At 39.0% G+C, this 6,470-nt stretch overlaps 1 long non-coding RNA gene across 1 annotated transcript; it reads left to right on the top strand.

Annotated features, from left to right (window-relative positions):
• Window positions 1–4,375: 4,375 nt before the first annotated feature.
• Window positions 4,376–6,190, top strand: LOC118937358 (uncharacterized). The gene is made up of 2 exons (XR_005034636.2): window positions 4,376–4,718; window positions 5,419–6,190. It is a non-coding gene; the product is annotated as an uncharacterized LOC118937358 (long non-coding RNA).
• The last annotated feature ends 280 nt before the right edge of the window (window positions 6,191–6,470 follow it).

The raw sequence follows: 6,470 nt of genomic DNA, 5'->3' as shown, positions 1-6,470 counted from the left end.
TGCAGACTAAATGATGAATGTTACAGATACATACATTACCATCACATCTTTCTGTCATTACAACTCGTTCTAACACTTCAGCCCACTAGATGGCATATTTGTCACAGCAAATTCTTCTGAGTTGCTGGTGCTTTCCTTGCGAGAGAGTGTGTGTGCTCAATTGCATGCTTACGTTCTTGCTTAATTATTTCGCCACCAAAAAAAAACAAATTTGCTCAACATGCACATCACATACTGTACAGTTAGTACAGTATCTTGTGACTGATACGCGGATAGTTCTCATGTGTCAATTCTCTCGTTGGATACTCTTTTCACACTATTATGGCTGAACCATACTGTGCTGGCTTGGATATTTAGTTTTCACATTTGTATTTGTTATATTATGGGTCCCCATTAACTGCTGCCAAGGCAGCAGCTACTCTTCCTTGGGTCCAGCCAAATTAAGGCAGTTATACAGTATACAATTGAAAACATGACATTACATTTCACAACAGATTAAGTGTGTGCCCTCAGGCCACTACTCTACTACCACATATCTACAACACAAAATCCACGTGTGTGTATGTTATCACATTGGTCAGTAATTAGTTCAGCAGGTGACAACTGCTAGGCCACGATAAAGTTAGGAACTTCTTACATCACTTCCTTCATTTGTTCTCGATTAGATTTGAATGTTTTGGAATGCATTGGGCTTTAGGAATGGGAGCAGAGTAATTCAAAACAAGTTTAGTAACTCATGCTTTAGCCAGCAGCCCTGGCGTTCTGTTTGTGTGTGAGAATTGGGTTGTTTCTGCACCCCACCCCTTATACATCCTGTGCTACCCCTCCATCTTGTCCATTATTAACTTTTTTTGTATTTTTTGGTCCTAAATGACATGGATCATTAATACACTAGACAGCTGACCCTTCTAGAATGCCTGCTTGTTCTACTGATGTACGATCTTAAAGACGCAAAGCAGGAATGAGCCATTATAACACAAGCTGTGCTATTTGAGCTGTATTTCTCAAGCAGATTCAGCCCTAGGGCAAGAATCCCCCTCCGGAACACTGCTGTGTGTGTGTGTGTGTTGACAGTAATTTAGGCATCATAATGTTTGATGAGCTGGGGAATGTGCAGCCAACCCCCATAAACGGTCGTTCCTAGTTCTCTGAAGAGTAACAGGAGCCTTGCCCTTGGGAGCCAGGAATTCCTGTTTGGCTCCCAGTGCTGGAAATCATGTCACTGCTCTGGATTGAGACCCCACCCCTCTTTATTTGAAAGGGATCATTTACACCTCCTCATACACATCTTTAACAGTGTCTAGAATGAAAAACATCGTAAAATAAAAGCCATACAAGACAATGTGTTAAAACATTCAGTAGTTCTTGATCCTTGAAATATGTGGGAACCATTTTATGTTGGACTTTGGTCATTGATGGACTTCAGTTATAGCCTTAACACTGCAGACTTATTTAGACTCCAAAGGATTTATGCATTGGAGACGTGTCTCTGTGCAGTTAGTAAAAATGACCAAGACCACTCCCACAGACAAGTTGTCATGTTACTAAGGTCACAGACTGAAAAGACCTTGCAAAAACAATGTATCGAACACATTTGCACAGACTATAAAACCTCTTAGCTCATTATTCAGTCAAATATCCTATTTACTTTTTGAATATCATATGAATCATTTTGTTTTCATCAAGAAAAGATATGAACAGCCTAGTTTAAACCATATAGGACCAATGAGACATTTTTTAATGTGATGACGTTGAATCAAAGTGTTAAACTGATTGGATTTGCACAAAGTCATCAACATAAAGGAATTTCGTCTTATTATCCAACGTTTAACCTAAATCCAATGACATGCTATCTTTTTATGCTGATTTCACATCGAATTCACGTTTGTTGACAACATAAACACACTGAACAAAAATATAAACACATAATGTAAAGTGTTGGTCCCATGTTTCATGACCTCAAATAAAAGATCACCTAAATGTTCTATACTGTACGTACAAATACCTTATTTCTCTCAAATTCTGTGATTTTTAACCCATCCACCTGACGGGTGTGGCATCTCAAGAAGCTGATTTAACAGCATGATCATTACACAGGTACACCTTGTGCTGGGGACAATAAAAGGCCAGTCTAAAATGTGATTTTTTTTGTCACTCAACACAATGCCACAGATGTCTCAAGTTTTGAGTGAGCATGCAATTGGTATGCTGACTTCAGGAATATCTATCAGAGCTGTTGGCAGAGAATTTAATGTTAATTTCTCTACCATAAGCTGCCTCCAACATTGTTTTAGAGAATTTGGCAGTGCGTCCAACTGGCCTCACATCCGCAGACCACGTTGTGAACAGAGTGCCCCATGGTGGCGGTGGGGTTATGGAATGGGTATAAGCTACAGACAACGAACACAATTTCATTTTATCAACGGCAATTTGAATGCACAGAGATACCGTGACGAGATCCTGAGGCCCATTGTCGTGCCATTCATCTGCCCCCCATCCCCTCATGTTTCAGCATGATAATGCACAGCCCCATGTCGCAAGCATCTCTACACAACACCTGGAAGCTGAAAATGTCCCAGTTCTTCCATAGTCTGCATACTCACCAGACATGTCACCCATTGAGCATTTGTGGGATGTTCTGGATTGACTTGTATTATAAAGCATGTTCTGGTTCCCGTCAATATCCAGCATCTTCGCACAGCCATTGAAGAGGAGTGGGACAACATTCCACAGGCCACAACCAACACAAGCCAGATCAACTCTATGTGAAATAGATGTGTCGCACTGCATGAGGCAAATGATGGTCACATCAGATACGGACTGGTTTTCTGATCCACGCCCCTACCTTTTTTGGGGGGAGGTGTCTGAGACCAACATATGCACATCTGTATTCCCATTCATGTGAAATCCATAGATCAGGGCCTAATTTATTTATTTTAATTGACAGATTTCCTTTTTGAACTGTAACTCCATAAAATCGTTGAAATTGTTGCATGTTGCGTTTATATTTTTGTTCAGTATAAATGTAAATCAAAACTATATGTTGAAATGATATCTGTGCCCAGTGGAATGTTTCCACTTTTAATTAGGTGTTTGCACCAGTTTTTTCAGCAAGGGATAAACATTTCACCTGGTGGAACGCTTAGTAATTCTCGTCTCAGGTGTACAGGTGTAGGATCTTGATTTGACCAGTATTGTAGCAGCAAAATAATCCTGCTGAAACAGGACTTGAATGTTTAGTCCATTCACACTTTTCTCGCCACTGCAATGTTGCTTATTCAATGGTTAGGCTATTTGCTAGCCATAATTAGGCTACGTGAAAAATGCAATATAGTGAATTTATGTAAATCCTGCGGTGCAGGAAAATTCTTAACAACAACAGAGTGGTAAAATAATGATCCTACACCTGTATCAACAGACCAATGCCACTGGGCAAGAACTGGTTTAATCACGTTGTTGGAATAGACGTTGAATTGATGTCTGTGCCCAGTGGAATGCTTACAATGTGAAACTCATCTAACTGTCAATAGGTTCCAATAAGTCCTCTCCTCAAAATACAAAATTGTACAACTAGCATACTTGAATTTAAATCTGTAATATTGGTGGAAAGTAGCAGGGCAGCATTTCCTGTTTGAGAGGAAGCGGGAAGTGACTGGAGGATGGTGATACTGCACTCTGGGCCCTCAGAACAATACAAAGTCTCCCTCACACAGGAAACGGATCTGCGTCAAAGTGGACCTAACATAGTTTTATAAAGGCCAACGGCAAAGACCCTAACGAGCCAGGATAAATCACTGTTTTCAATCCACACACTCTGACTTATACCCCAGTCTTGAATTAAAATATCCCTTCGAAACAATGACTGTAGGCAGCTAACTATATACTCCCTTCCATATGTATTTGGATAGTGAAGTCATTAAAAAATATATTTGGCTCTATACTCCAGGATTTTGGATTTGAGATCAAATGTTTGATATGATGTGACAGTACAGAATGTCACCTTTTCTTTGAGGGTATTTTTTATACATATCTATTTTACCATTTAGAAATGGAAGCACTTTATATATATATATAGTTAAAAAGGCTTCTGACCTTTGTAATTTCCCTTTAGAAATGTTAAACTTGATTTTCCCTTACGAAAAATGTATCAGGCCCTACAAAAACGTCCATTGATTGTAATCCACATAATAATGCACATTTCCTGTTGCTGAAGAATTATTTTCCTGCTGTAGCAAACTGGCTCAAATTAAGATCCTACATATGTATAGTATAATGGTCTAATTTATTAGTTTTTATAAACACAGACAATTGGGTTTTTTTACAAATCAAGCTGCTTTATACCTGGACACTAGACAGCACGTAGTTCTTTGAAGATGTCATTCATGGAGCATTTTCTGCAGGATGGAGTGTGTTAGCACTTCACAACTATTTTATCAGTTGGAAACACACACAGGAATTCCGGCTTGGGAATGACCATCAAGTTCCTGGCCACTACAGGAAGGTGTGCATAAAAAGCACTTCCAAAGCTGGCAGCCTCTACCAGTCCTCTCCATTCAGCGAGGGAACACAAGGGAAGTACACATTTGTATATATTGATGAAACCAAAATTGGGAGATGGCCTAGATGATAGGCCTGAAGTCAGTCAATTGAGTAGAGGTGATGTGGCAGCAGCAACCACGGAGTCTCAAGACGCTTGGCATTGTGTTCTCTATTATATGGTAAGTTGTGAGGACAACTTATTATTTAGAAAATAACTTATTTCTTTCCAGGAGAAACTTCAGTATGCAGTTGTTTGATAATATTCTAATCATGATGAAGTCGTATGATACGCAAAAGTAACGATCAAACGTTCATAATCAAACTATTAGTTATCGGTAGTTTAATTTATCAGATGCTATTTATTATTTGTCAATTGATTAGTTGAAACACCTAAATGTTTCCCCATGAAGCCTAAAATCGCAAACTTTTTTTATTTTGCATCACGGTGTGTTGATTTGGCCTCGCAAACCACCTGATCCTTTGAGGTTTAATGAATAGTTCACTTTAAACTCTCAGGATTAAGCGCTTGGCAAGGCTAGTGTTGACGCACCCAGGATCTGAAGTCGACTTCAAATTGTGTAATTGACAGCACTAGTTTCAATTATTCAATTCAAAACAGGCCAAATTATGTTCATTGTAATATTCTAACGATAGCCTATGAAACCTGAATTCGTTTCTACATTTGAGTAAAGAAATGTTCAATTAGGCATGTCTTGTGCTGATCAATGCTCTAACAAATGCCTTGGTTTATTATCTTACGCATTGCAAGCTGCCCTCTAGGCCTATTTATTGTTCTGCTATTCAAAATGAGCCCTTGATATCATGTAGCCTACCTTTGACATCAAGTTGTGTAGGCTAATATCCCATTGTTTCACATAGATGGAAGCTACCCTTACCTCTAACCTCAACCGCCAATGAACCTGGAGGCCTGCAGTATTTCAAAGTGGGATGGGATTGTTGACTCCTCTAAACCAGACCAAACCTTGGATTTCGTCCCACAGAAAAACAAGATCAAGAGTACCTGCCTGCTTTACGGTCCATTATTACTTTTGGTACGCGCTAGGCCAGTCTCAAACTCGTACCGTGAGTAATAATGCACTGTGGCTGTCACTGCCAACGAGGGACAGACCACACCACCATATCTTACTTTCACTGTTCTCCATATTCCTATGCATCTCGTTGTTGTAAAGCAAGAAATATGATGTATTCATGAAAACAGTGTTTGAAACTCTAAGGCCTTGTGTGGGGAAAGACAGCATTTTAATATAATAATTTGTCTACTTTCATAAACAGACTATTAATTTTACTTAAATATTTTGTTGAGTTGTTTACATGACATATGTTGAATTTTCTGTACCTTGTGATTGTAAGCTATATGCAAATGAAGAATGATAAAAATACTTGAATATAGCTTAGCCAATAGCATTGTAGGCCTTGTACATCTACCAAGGCTTCAGTTGAAATACCCCAACATTGTTTGTGATCTGAGCACCACAATACTTTCTTTGCCTTTACACTGGTTGGTGAATTCTAAGTATACCCCCCCCCCCCCCCCCCCCCACCATTCTGTTGTTGGGGTATGCCAACACCGTTCCAATGCAGAAAAGCTGCTTTTTAACCTACTTAATAAAAACCATTTTGAAGGAAAAAATATATTTTTTTTTCCATAGAAAACATTTGTCAGTTGCTTTAAGATGACTGCATTAAGTCACTCTGGAGGATCAGAGCATCTGCTAAATGACTAAAATGTTATACAGAGCTGCAGAATAAATTCCCTGAGCCTTGTGACTGTTTTTGATTGCGTATGTCTATCGTTTTTCATAAACTTTTTCATTTTGTGAAAATAGCCTAATTGAATAATGTTCAGAAATATTATAGCCACTTCTCCTACTCAGATGTCTACCTATAATAACCATGACAAGTTGCACCCC

This window comes from Oncorhynchus mykiss, chromosome 11, assembly GCF_057628025.1.
Source record: "Oncorhynchus mykiss isolate SJ-2025 chromosome 11, ASM5762802v1, whole genome shotgun sequence".
NCBI classification, from domain to species: Eukaryota; Metazoa; Chordata; class Actinopteri; order Salmoniformes; family Salmonidae; genus Oncorhynchus; species Oncorhynchus mykiss.
Note: the sequence above shows the minus strand (reverse complement) of the source record. Positions and strands in the feature narration are given on the sequence as shown.